Here is a 14237-nt window from a genome sequence, read left to right as displayed (position 1 = left end):
AGACATTTTTAAAGAGTAATAAGGTAATACTGTACCTCTTAATATGAATCCATTTTATGCCATCTCAGGTCATGGGTTACTTTACTTATGGTCATTGTTTCCTATGTACTATTATGAGCCAGACATCTTCACTCTCACATAATTATCTTAAGAGGCAGAGTATAATACTTGTTAAGATCTTGCTAAGATTAAAGGCTCTGGAGCAAACCAATATGCTTGGGTTTCACTCCCTGCTCCACACTTTCCAGCTGTATGATCTTGGAAAAGTTATGTGACATTTCTTTCTTTTTTAGAAAAATATTTACTTATTTGGCTGTGCCAGGTCTTAGTTGCACAGCATACGGGATCTTCAGCCTTCATGATGGCATGTGGGATCTGATTCCCTAACCAGAGGTCGAATCTGCGCCTCCTACATTGGGAACGTGAAGTCTTGGCCACTGGATCACCAGGGAAACCCCGAAGTTTTGTGATATTTCTGTGTCTCAGCTTCTTTATTTATAAAATTGACATGAAAATTGTGCTTACCTTATAGAGTTCTAGTAAGGATTAATTGAGTTACTATTCATATATGTGCATATACATATATAATGTGCAATAATATATTTGTATTATAATAGGACTTGCAATGATATATGTTATATAAGTATTAACTATTATTATAAAGTCCTCCTGCCAATTCTGCAAGCTAGATATTACTATTTCTTCTTACAGTGAGGAAACTGAAGCTTAGAGGAGTGAATTTAAAAAACTGACTGGATTTTCAGGTCTGGCAACTGATCTAGATGATATTTTCTTGTCATTAACTCTTCTGTAACTCTCTGTCAGAGTGGGGTAGGAGAAAGGGAAAAGTGGCAGCCAGTTTGGAATAGTCATTCCAATCAGACTATTGGGGTCTTGTCACCAGTGTGCCCTTCTGTAGAGGGTCATCTGTTAATGTCCTCCTACTCATTCGTCTACTATGGACTTGCGGCAGGGCGGGCTGATAGTGGTGGTGGTGGTGGTAAAATTCTGCATCCCCAGGCGTCCTTGCCTGTCATTTACTATTCACTGTCCCAGCCCTTTTCATATGTGTGTAAACAATTTATTCATCAACAAATATTAAATGAGGCTTTGCAAAGCTCTTCTATCTTTTTTTAAAACAAGGACTCATTTTTTATTTTTAATTGAAAAATAGTTGCTTTACAGTGTTTTGTTGGTTTCTGCCAAACATTACCATTAAAACAAGTACTCTGAAATTAACTTACAAGCTTGGGGTTAAGGTTGAGGTCTCTTCGGGTCTTTTGTTTGCTTGTTGTTTTTTTAATATTTGCTTATTTGGCGAAGTTGGGTGTAGTTGCCACATGCAGGAGCTTCATTGTGTCATGCAGGATCTTTCATTGTGGTTTGTGGACTCTCTAGTTGTGGCACATGGGTTCTGCATCACGCTGGCTTCAGCAGTTGCAGCATGCTGGTGTAGTTGCCCCACGGCATATAGGATTTAAGTTCCCCAGCCATGGATCAAATCTGTGTCCTCTCCACTGCAAGGCAGATTCTTAGCCACTGGACCACGAGGGGAGTCCCTGCAAAGCTCCTCTTAAGCATGGAATTCTACGGGTGACAAAGGTCCTGACTAATGGTAACTCTTTTACTCTCCATTCTTACCGCTGGATAATATGCCCAATAAATATCTCTCCTTTCTGTCATGTCATATACTAGACACTGAGGACACAGAAATAAATAAGACCTAGTCTCTGTCCTCAAGGTGCTCAAATCTTTGGGGGGAAAAGGTAGACAACAGCAAAAGAATATGATCAGTACTCTGAAAAGGAGCGAGGCCCCTGCCAGAGCACGGAAGAGGCATCCAGCGCAGTTGTACAGTCAGAGCAGGCTTCCCAGGAGCAGGCTTTCCCAGGCTTCCCCCGTCTTTGAAAGACAAGTAAGAATTACTTAAATTAAGAGGGGAAGAGAAAGGACTCTAGGTATAGTAAAAATGTGTGTGAAGGCTCTGGAGCATGAAAGCAGATGATATGTTTAGGGGCTACAGATCTTTTGGGACGAGGCAAAAACTGTATGTATGCGAGGGGAAGAGACAAAGCCGGCAAGGCAGGCTGGGTCAGACTGCATAGGGCTTGTGGGCAAAGGTAAAGAACTCAAACATTTCATCTTTAATGCTATGTGTCGTTTGGTTATAACTCTCTCCCTACACAACTGCTTTTTTTCTCTCTCTCTTTTTTTTTTTTTGGTGGAGCCATGTGGCTTGAGGTATCTTAGTTCTCCTACCAGAGATTGAGCCCAAGCCCTCAGAAGTGAAGGTGCAGACTCCTAACCACTGGACCACCAGGGAATCCCCACAACTGCTTTTTTTGAAAGCATTTGGTTACCTTTAGAAATCCAGAACACTTTACCCATTCAATCGTTTATTCATTCATCAACATGTACTGAGTACCTACTTGTATCAGTTCTTCTATGGAGATAGGAGGCCTCAGGAATTGACTTTTGGGACACAGCTTGAAATCTTGTGAACAGTTTTTAAAAAATTTGGCCAAGTACATAATTTTGTTCTGTACACTTAAATTTTTATTTTAGTTTTTAAATTGAAGTATAGTTTATTTATAATGTGTTAGTTTCTAATATACAGAAAAATGATTCTGTAAATGTTATACATACATGTATATATATGTATACATATATATGTTATACATATAACATACATATGTGTTATAAATACATATGTGTGTATGTATGTATAATATGTACATGTTATACATACATGTACGTATTCTTTTTTGTATCTTTTTCCATTATGGTTTATTAGCAGATATTGAATATAGTTCCCTGTGCCAAACAGTAGGACCTTGTTGTTTATCTATTTTATATATAATAGTTTGTATCTGCTAATCCCAAACTCCCAATTTATCCTTTTATCATCCCCTGTCCCTTTTAGAAACCGTAAGTTTTTCTATGTCTGTCAATCTGTTTCTGTTTCAAAAATACACTCATTTACGTAGTATTTTAGATTCCATATATAAGTTATATCATATGGTATTTGTCTGTCTTTCTGACTTGTTTCATTTAGTATGATAATTTCCAGGTGCATCCATGTTGCTGCGAATGGCAAGATTTCATTCTTTTAATGACTGAGTAATATTCCAGTGTGTAAATATACTACATCTTCTTAATCCATTTATCTGTAGATGGACATTTAGGTGGCTTCCCTGTCTTGGATATTGTACATAGCACTACTATGAAGTTTTGGGTGCATGAATCATTTTAAATTATAGTTTTCACCAGATACATGCCTAGGAGTGGGATTGCTGGATCATATGGCAACTTTACTTTTAGTTTTCTAAAGAAACTCTATTCTGTTTTCCATAGTGGCTGCACCAACTTACATTCCCACCATAGTAGGAGGGTTCCCTTTTCTTGTGAGCATTTTTAGAAGGCACTAGATCTCAGCCCAGAGTTGAAGTGATTCATTCTGAAGGCTAGTCCTTTTCCTACCCTTGGTATTGCAACCTGTGTGTCACTTGGACTTCCCTGAACATGCTGCATCAAACCACTCTGAGGGGCACATCATGGGAATGTCTGCTGTCACCAACAGCTAAACGAGTCAGCCTGGGTGGTGAGTCAGTGCCTACTGTACTCAGATACATGGAGCCTCATGAGTGAGATGGAAAGAGAAGGAATATCAAGTCCCCTGCTCTCTGGGGTTTCACAGTTGAAAAATGTAGAAAGTTGGACCTGGAAGACATGCTAGACAACATTAGTCACATTGGGATAAATTGAGGTCTTACAAGGTGCCTGACTCTGTGTTGGAACCTGAACCCTGGTTTCCATCCTTAAGGAGCTCACAGTCTGGTAAAATAAGTAATGTAAGAACAGATAATGACCACAATGCTTCAGGAGGCAGAGGAGACCTCAACTGGCTAATCGTGCCCACTGTCAACCGTAAAGGTTAGATAAGTGTCCTAAATGAAAGCTGGGGGCTGTCATAGTCTGAGTTAGTGGCAAGAGCCTGGAGTGAAGTGGAAAGGGGAGCCCACATAGAGAAAATAGCCCAAAGAGTTTAGAGCAGAGGAGTAGGGGTCAGAGTGATTGGTTTGTCTAGTCTGTATGGGGACGTATCAACTGAGGAGTCAGCAGCAGCCAGATAATGCTGAGCTAAGGATACGGGCAATATGAAACCACGGTTTTGCAACGTGAGGTGTGGGTGACACAGATATGCCTTTTAGAAAGACAAGTCCCTTTCATCGCAGGGCTCCAGTGTACTCATCTGTAAAACAAGAGAGTTGAAGATGATCTTCAAATCTTTTCAATGCTAATGTCCTATAAGTCTGATTGACAGCACGCGTGCATGCTCAGTCATGTCTGACTCTTTGAGACCCCATGGACTATAGCCCTATAAACCCTACAATTCCTGTTCACAGGATTTTCCAGGCAAGAATACTGAATTAGGGTGCCATTTCCTCCTCCAGGAGATCTTCCCAACCCAGGGATCTAACCTGCATCTCTTGAGCTTCTTGCATTGGCAGACAAATTCTTTACCACTGAGCCCCCTGGGAAGCCCCTGATTTACAGCAGTGCTTCTAGCTTCACTGTCCATTTGAATTACCAGATGGTGGTGGTGATGGTAGTGGTTTGGTCGATAAACTGTGTCTGACTCTTGAAAACTGCCAGGCTCCTCTGTCCATGGGACTATCCCAGCAAGAATACTAGAGTGGGTTGCCATTTCCTCCTCCAAGGGATCCTCCCGACCCAGCGATCAAACCGCAGTCTCCTGCATTGCAGGCAGATTCTTTACCACTGAGCCAGCAGCCGGTGTTGTTAAAATGAAGATTCTGGTTTAGTTGGTTTGGGTGGGGCTCTAGAGTCTGCATTCTTACGAAGATCTCAAGTGGTACCAAGGCTGCAGATCACCCTTTCAGTTGCAAGGATAAGGAGATGTTTCCAAACTATAAATTCTATAGGTTATAGATTATTTGATTTGAAATAGTATCTAATTTTTACAGTGTTTTAAGGTTTGCAAAGAGATATACATTATCTCCTTTACTGCTTTTAGCAATTCTTCTTGAGAAGTAAGAAAAGGAGACCACACATTCACAGTTGTGTGAGCCGTTCTTAAAACTTAGGTATCAAAGTTAGTCTGTCTCCTCTCAGCATTGTGGTGGAGTTGGGATTGTAAATTCCATGTTACAGATGAAGAGACTGGGGATCTGAAAATAAAACAGATTTAAGTTAAGACCAAACATTATAGAAGAGGCAGAATAGGAATTAGAATTGAAGCCTTCTGATTCCTATTTCAGCGGTATTTCTGGTATATTTCTATGCTTCTCTGGCATCCATTCATTCACTCTATATAGATTTATCATACAACAACTACATTTCAGACCCATAACACATGTTAATGTGGAGAAAATTATCTTTCAATAACTGGATCGAGTGAAATAAACAAATGTAGGGAAAGAGGAAGGTTTATGGAGGGTGTGACTTATTGGTGAGCGTCAACTCTAAAGGATTATAAAGGAAAGCCAGTCAGACAAGAGAGAGATCATTAATCCCTGCCTTTTGTACATATATTCATCAGATATTTACCACTCCCTACTCAGCACCAAGTCCTGTGTAAGATTTTGATGACATGGGCATGAATCATACATTTCTTAGTTCACAACTTAGTCTAATAGAACATTTCACTCCTTCCAAGTGCTTTTTCTATCATAGCTTCCACTTGCTGAATGCTTAATATGTCCCCATGTTATACTAAGCATTATACTGCTAACTCACTTCAGTTGTGTCTGACTCTGTGCGACCCCATAGACGCCAGCCCACCAGGCTCCGCCATCTCTGGGATTCTCCAGGCAAGAACACTAGAGTGGGTTGCCATTTCCGTCTCCAATGCATGAAAGTGAAAAGTGAAAGGGAAGTCGCTCAGTCGTATCCGACTCTTAGCGACCCGATGGACTGCAGCCTACCAGGCTCCTTCGTCCATAGGATTTTCCAGGCCAGAGTACTGGAGTGGGGTGCCATTGCCTTCTCCAACTAAGCATTATACATGAGCATAATTATATTAATTAATCTTCAAAAGTCTCACTAAATGTACATTACGTGAGATCAGAGATTTTTGCCTGTTTTGTTCACTGTTGTATCTGTAGAACCTAGAAGAGTGATTGTCATATAATAGTCACTCGAATAAAAATATGTTGAACAAACAAATAAATAACACTGTTATGTAGATAGAACCATTACCTCCATTTCACAAGTAAGTGAACTAAAGAGCATGTAGGTGACATGCTTTGCCTGAGGACTCCCAAATAGTACTGGGCAGAATTAAGACACTTTTAGAAGAACTGATAATTGACTCCAAACCCAGTAGTTTTACCCTTTGTATACTAGTGGTTCTCAAACTTTAGCATGCATCAGAATCACTTGGAGAATTTGTTAAGACATAGATTGCTGGGCCCTGAAGTTTCTGATTCAGGAGATCTGTTGTAGGGTTGGAAAGTATTCATTTCTATCAAATTCCTGGGTGATTTCAGTGGTGATGGTCCAGGGATCATACTTTGAAAACCACTGCTCTATAACAAACTGCCTCCCAATTTCTCATTTATTCTCATAAGGTAGAGTAGAGAACCAGAGAAGGCAATGGCACCCCACTCCAGTACTCTTGCCTGGAAAATCCCATGGACGGAGGAGCCTGGTGGGCTGCAGTCCATGGGGTCACTAAGAGTCGGACACAACTGAGTGTCTTCACTTTCACTTTTCACTTTCATGCATTGGAGAAGGAAATGGCAACCCACTCCAGTGTTCTTGCCTGGAGAATCCCAAGGACGGGGGAGCCTGGTGGGCTGCTGTTTATGGGGTCGCACAGAGTTGGACACGACTGAAGCAACTTAGCAGCAGCAGCAGCAGCAGCAGCAGCAGCAGCAGAGTAGAGAACAATATCCCACAGCAGAGAGGAAAATAAGGGCAGATAAGTCCAAGGTCTTACAGGAAGTGTGGGATTCTAAAGTCTTTATCATTCTTGATAAAACTTGCTGCTTCAGATGTTTTATGGGCTTGAGACACAGAGGAAGTCAGAGACAGAAAAGAATGAAGGTGTTTGTTAGGAGGAGGTGAAGATAAAGTTGGAAAGGTTACCATCGAATTTGCTGTCCTGAAGGAAAGGTGCATGGTTCTGTCATTAACTCACTGTGTGCTCTGAACCAAACCCCTTCCTTTCTCTGAACCTCCCTCCCTCCTTCTCTCTACAAAGCAGGGGTCTTTCCAGCTCAGCAGCATAGCAGCGGGAGACTCAAGAATAGGCAGGGAAGCAGAGATTGCGTGAGGCCTGTCTCTGATCGCTTGTGCTGGCTTCAGATCAGGCAGGTCATAGGGAGACTGTGATGTGTAATCACCGCTGCTGAAAAGGAGTCTGAGCAGGGCTGAGACCTGCCTTTCCCTGTGCTCGGTGGGAGAGATGCAGGGAGAATGGCTGCAGACTAGGCGAGCACGGGCTTGGGGGACTGACTGGCCACAGCCAGAAAGGCAGGTCTCTACAGCTAGCCCATCCGATGCTGAGGCACAGAGTGCTGGCGCCCCCAGACCAACCCCCAGGCCTCCCGCCACCCTCAAGAGCTTTCTGCCACGCGCAGCTGCCGGGGTTGCTGACTGCCGGCTCCGCTTAAGACACTAGCACCAATCCCAGGCCTTCAAAGTGACCTCACAGCAAACGTGATTGGTCCCATCTCTCTGCTCGAGCGGGTCCTGTCAGCTCACTGTCAAGTGACCTCTGGGGGAGAATTGGCGGGCTCTGTGACCTTGAAATCACTTAGTTTCTCAGAACCTCGTTTATAAAATGGGTATGAAAACTCTGAAATGACCCACAAAAGTGAACATGTCTAGTAAAGACATCATCGGCTTAAAATTTTCTTGTATTGTTGTCTGCTTACAAAAGTAATATAGGACTATTACAAAAATAAAAATGTAATATAAATACTGGACATTCCTTACGCACTACTCCCTCTTCTTCCTGGCCCATAGTTGACTATTAACAGTTCAGCGTATTTTCTCTCAGGTTCTTTTTTTTTTCAATGAATATACAGAAGGTTATTTTTTAAACAAAAATTAAGTCGTTTACACAACTTTCTTTTTCACTTAACAATATATTTGAACATTTTAAAAGTTGGTGTGAAAAGACCTCTTTCGTTTTTTTTTAAATGTCTACCTTGTAGTTAAAGCTCTTATCCTTGGATATGTGTTGCTTCTATTACAAAAACAGCAGCAGCAACAACAAAAACTGCAGTAAATATTTATTTATGTAAGAATTGCTGTAGGATACATTTTTGGAAGTTAAATCTCCAGGTTAAAAATGTAACAATTTTTTTTTTCCAGCCCCATGGCTTGGGGGCTCTTAGTTCCTGGGCCAGGCAGAGAAAGCACTGAGTCCTAAGTACTGGACCACCAGGGAATTCCCTGTAAGCACATTTTAATAATACCAAAAGTACAGGCAACAAAACCAGAAATAAACATGTAGAACTACATCAAAATGAAAAGCATCTGCACAGCAAAGAAAACAATCAGCTTAATGAAAAAGCAATCTATGGAATGGGAGGGAATGTTTGCAGACCAGATGTCTGATAAAGGGCTAATCTTCCAGATATGTGGGGAACTCCTATATCTCAATAGCAGAAAACTAATAGCATGATCTAAAAATGAGCTAGGGATTTGAATGGACATTTCTCCAAATAAGATGTGCAAATGGTTGACAGGCATATGAAAAGATATTTCAAAGGTCTAATCATTAGGAAAATGCAAATAAGAACCACAATGAGATATTACCTTACACCAGTCAGGACAGCAAGCAATATCAAAGATACGGAGAAACTGGAATCCTTGCACACTTTTTCCTTGCACACTGTTGATGCGAATGCAAAATTGTGCAGCTACTATGGAAAACAGTATGGAGATACCTCAAAAATTTAAACATTAAATTACCATTTAATCCAGTGTCCCCAACTCCTGGGCATTTATCCAAAAGAGCTGAAATATTAGCATCACCATGTTCATTGCTTCACTATTCACAGAATTTGGTTTTTGATAAATTCAAACCCTGCATACTGAAAACAAAACAGCAGAAAGATGAGTTTATTGCAAGGCTTTCAACATGCAAGGCAGGAAACTTGAGGCTACAAGGAGCAAGCAATGAGTTCAGAGTTGCTCACAGACTAAGGAATTTTTATGGAATAAATGTGGAACTTATTTGTTTTTTTCAGCTAATTGGTTGGCTGGTGGTCCTCCTTATTTGGATCAAGGTAGCTGAGTCGGGGGGAAAAATCTAGAAATAGTGTGAACAGATTTGGTGTTTGAAGATTGGGTGGTGTATGACTTCTGAGAGGTGTAAATTTCTATAAGGTTAAGTTTTCCTTATGTGCTTGCATTGACCATCTCCATTTTTTTCCCTGACATAAGTGATTCCTTTCGGTTTGGTTCCACAACAGTAAGTAACTAAGATGTGGAAACAACTAACTGTCATTGACAGGTGAGTGGAGATATATATATATGATCCCCTGGAGAAGGAATTGGCAGCTCACTCCAATATCCTTGCCTGGGAAACCCCACGGACAGAGGAGCCTGGCAGGCTACAGTCCATGGGGTTGCAAAGAGTAGGACACAGCTTAGTGACCAAACAACAAGAACAACGAATAAATATACATGGGATACTACTCAGCCTTAATAAAGAAGGAAATTCTGCATAATACTTCAGGACATTATGCTAAGCGAAATGAACTAGTTATAGAAAGACAAATACTGCATATTTCCACTTACTTACATGACATATCTAAAATTGTCAAATTCATAGACTCAAACAGAAGAATGACGGTTGCCAGGGGTGAGGAAGAAGGGGAAACTGGGAGCTACTAACTAAGGGGACAAAGTTTGACTTAAGCAAGATTAACAAGCTCTTGGAAATCTTCTGTATAACACTGTACATTGTACCTATAGTCAATAATAATGTATGTGTATACAAAACTTGCTAAGAGGGTAGATCTCATTTTAAGTGTCCTTAGTACAAGATAAAATTCAAATAAGCAAAAATACAAAGTGACTGCAGCATTTTACATTCTGACCAGAAATGTATACAAGTTCTAATCTTTTATCATATCCTCATAAACACTTGGTATATTTCTCTTGTTGATTATAGCCATTCTAGTAATTTTATAGCGTTACATCATTGTAGATTTTTATTTGCATTTCCCTATGCTGGGTGTTTTTTTGTGTGCTCATTACCCATCCAATGTCTTTGGTGAAATGTGTACTCAAATATATTGCCTATTTTCTTTCTTAAAAGAAATGTATTTATTTATTTGTCTGCCCTGGGTCTTAGTTGCGGCATGTGGTATCTTCCAGATTTGGCATGGGAATGCTTAGTTTCAGCATGTGGAATCTATTGATAGTTCCCTGAAGAGGGATTAAAACTGGGCCCCCTGCATTGGGAAACTGGACTCTAAGCCACTGGACTACCATGGAAGTTTCTATTGCCCATTTCTTAATAATTATCTTTTTACTGTTGCACTGTGAGTGCTCTTTATATGTTCTGGATACAAGTCTATTGTGGGATGTGCTGTGTGCTTAGTCACTCAGCTGTTAGACAGTTTGCAAATATTTTCTCCCACCGTCCAAAAATATCGAAGCACATTTTAAATGTTAATAGATATTACCAAATTGATCTCTAAGGAGGAGGTATCAATCTATTATTTCCAACAGCAGTGTATGGGAATGCTGGTTTCTCAGCACCCTCACAAATATAGGATGCCAATTTCTGTTGATCTAAAGATTAAAAAATACCACTGCTTTAACTTTGCCTTCCTTTAATCATTAGGAGGAGCATTTCACCATATAATTACTAACAAGTGCTTTTCGTCTTCTAAAAGTTACATGCTCTTGTTGAAATCTTGCTTTCTTCAATTCTGCACCCTTAGATCCTAGTATTATTAAACATCCAGGGAATGTTTGTTGAACAAATGAAGTGTAACTGTGTAAAGAATAAATTAGATATTCAGCTATAAAAACAAAGGAAATTGGATTATTAGCAGAGACACAGATGGACCTAGAGACTGTCATACAAAGTGAAATAAGTCAGAAAGAGAAAAACAAATACCATATATTAACACAAATATGTGGATTCTAGAAAAATGATGTAGGTGATCTTATTTGTAAAGCAAAAGTAGAGACACTGATGTAGAGAACAAATGTATGGGTATCAAGGGGGAAAGGAGGGTGGTGGTGGGAAATTTAGGAAATTGAGATTGATATATATACGCTATTAATACTATATATAAAATAGATAGTTCAGTTCAGTTCAGTCGCTCAGTCATGTCCGACTCTGTGACCCCATGAATTGCAGCACGTCAGGCCTCCCTGTCCATCACCAACTCCCAGAGTTCACTCAAACTCATGTCCATTAAGTCGGTGATGCCATCCAGCCATCTCATCCTCGGTCGTCCCCTTCTCCTCCTGCCCTCAATCCCTCCCAGCATCAGAGTCTTTTCCAATGAGTCAACTCTTCGCATCAGGTGGCCAAAGTATTGGAGTTTCAGCTTTAGCATCAGTCCTTCCAATGAACACCCAGGACTGATCTCCTTTAGAATGGACTGGTTGGATCTCTTTGCAGTCCAAGGGACTCTCAGCAGTCTTCTCCAACACCGCAGTTCAAAAGCATCAATTCTTTGGCGCTTAATGAGAACCTATCGTATAGCACAGGGAACTCAGTGCTCTGTGGTGACCTAAATGGGAAGGAAATCCAAAAAAGAGGGGATACATGTATATGTATAGCTGATTCACTTTGCTATACAGTAGAAATTAACACAACATTGTAAAGCAATTATACTCCAATAAAAATTAACTTTAAAAAAGGAATATGTGAACATTAAAAACATAAGATAGGATGTGTGAAGTGCCTAACATGCTGTGTTAGTCGCTCAGTCATGTCCGACTCTGCGACCCCATGGACGGTAGCCCGCCAAGCTCCTCTGTCCATGGGATTCTCCAGGCAAGAATACTGGAGTGGGTTGCCGTTTCCTTCTCCAGGGGATCTTCCTGACCCAGGAATCAAACCTGGGTCTCCCACACTGCAGGCAGATTCTTTACTGTCTGAGCCATCAGGGATATTATAAACATGCAATAAATATTAATTATAATAAAAATAATATAATAAAGGAATAAATGATAATTAGTACTTTAGAGATAACATCTCTAAAGAACTAAACTCAAAATTAATATTCAGTTCAGTTCAGTTCAGTCGCTCAGTCGTGTCTGACTCTTTAAGTGAGCACTACAATGGTCTTGAATTCTTTCCTACAGGGTGTGAGATGGTTTCTAGGATTCAAAGAGGCCTGGTTTCTCCTGGTCCTCTCACTGTGTGTCTTAAGGTAAATCACTTAACTTCTCAGCAACTTAATTTCACTGCAACCACCTACAACCTATATTATGCTTATCAAAAAGAATTTTTAGGTAGAAAACATGAGATTAACTTCATTCATTGGAGAAGGAAATGGCAACCCACTCCAGTGTTCTTGCCTGGAGAATCCCAGGGACGGGGAGCCTGGTAGGCTGCAGTCTATGGGGTTGCAGAGTCGGACATGACTGAAGCGACTTAGCAGCAGCAGCTCCAGCAGCAAGCACATATTCACGAATCACTTGAATAATTAAAATAAATAAATTTTCAAAGTAAATGCAAACATTTATAAGACTAGAGGGGAATAAAACTATATACATAAGGACAGGACTGAAAAAAGGAAGCTGGTTGCTCTTTTGACGACCTTAAAAGTCTTTTAAAAATATGACTTCGTACTTGGCCCAGCCTCTCTTCCATCTTTTACCCAAATGTCTATCGCCCTCTGCTGCTCAGGTTGTCTCATTTCAATGCAGTTCAACTTCGCAAATAAGATTAAGGGAAAAGTATTACATGTTTGGGCTTCCCTGGTGGCTCAGACATTAAAGAATCCACCTGCAATGTGGAAGACCTGGGTTCAATCCCTGGGTTGGGAAGCTCTCCTGGAGGAGGGCATGGCAAACCACTCTAGTATTCTTGCCTGGAGAATCCCATGGACAGAAGAGCCTGGAGGGCTATGGTCATTGGGTCGCAAAGAGGTGGACATGACTGAGCAACTAAGCACAGCACAGCACATGACATCCTTGTGACCCAATCCCTGACTTTGGTTATCTACATCACCCTCACCAAGCTCTGCTCTATTTTTGGTCCTGTGACCAGCCCAAAGGATATAGAGCTCACATTACGTGGGGGAACACAGACTTTCATGTCTTTTTGGACTTAACAAACATTTCTAGAACAGGAACGATCTGAGGTAAGCACTGCGCTAAGCATACATGAAATTTTAGTCCTACTGACAGCCATACAGGGGATCTGTATTTAAAGAGGAGGAATCAGGCTCACAAATATAACCAGCTCAAGGACACAATTTTGTATACATAGGACACAGATTCTGACTGAGATCTGTCTGCCCCTCAACACCAGTCATCTTCTATTACATTATATCAGAATAAACCAAGTAGGATGGAAAACTGAAGTGGGAGCCTCTAAATCTACTTTGGGAATGTATGGTTGTTGCATCAGAAACTTTACAGAGGAGAAGTTCTCTGATTTGAGAAGGGTAGTCAAAGCATCAGGAGCAATAGCAAACAAGGACACAAACCTGGGACAGATTCAGAGAACAGGAAGCTGGGTGTGGTATAGGGGAAGGGAGGCAGGAGATGAGGCTATAGTCAGATTATGCAGGACCTTGGAGGACAGGTGAGGGAAGGTGAACTCATAGTGAAAGTCAGTACATGTCTATACTGAGAGATCTTTGAAGGTAATCAGGGGTTTGAGAAACCACTAGTAAACGTGGCACAGCAACTGGAATATGCTATGCTATGAATGATGCATTATGGAATTGAATGGAAAATCATACTGGGACTTCCTTGGTAGTCCAATGGTTAAGACTGTACTCCCAGTGCATGCGGCACAAGTTCGATCTCTGGTTGGGGAACTAAGAGTCCACACTCTGCCTGGTGTGGCCAAATTAAAAAAAAAAAAATCTTATGAATTTTTAAAACAAAACTGGGATTTCAAAGACATTTCCCATGTGCAGTAAGCTGCTCTTGGAAGCAGTAGGAAGTAGTCCACTCTCTGATGACTTTGAAGTGAAGTCACTCAATCATTTCCAACTCTTTGCGACCCCATGGACTGTAGCCCACCAGGCTCCTCCGTCCATGGGATTCTC

Source organism: Ovis aries, chromosome 1, assembly GCF_016772045.2.
Source record: "Ovis aries strain OAR_USU_Benz2616 breed Rambouillet chromosome 1, ARS-UI_Ramb_v3.0, whole genome shotgun sequence".
NCBI classification, from domain to species: Eukaryota; Metazoa; Chordata; class Mammalia; order Artiodactyla; family Bovidae; genus Ovis; species Ovis aries.
The sequence above is the reverse complement of the archived record's forward strand: the minus strand, read 5'-3'. Positions refer to the sequence as shown.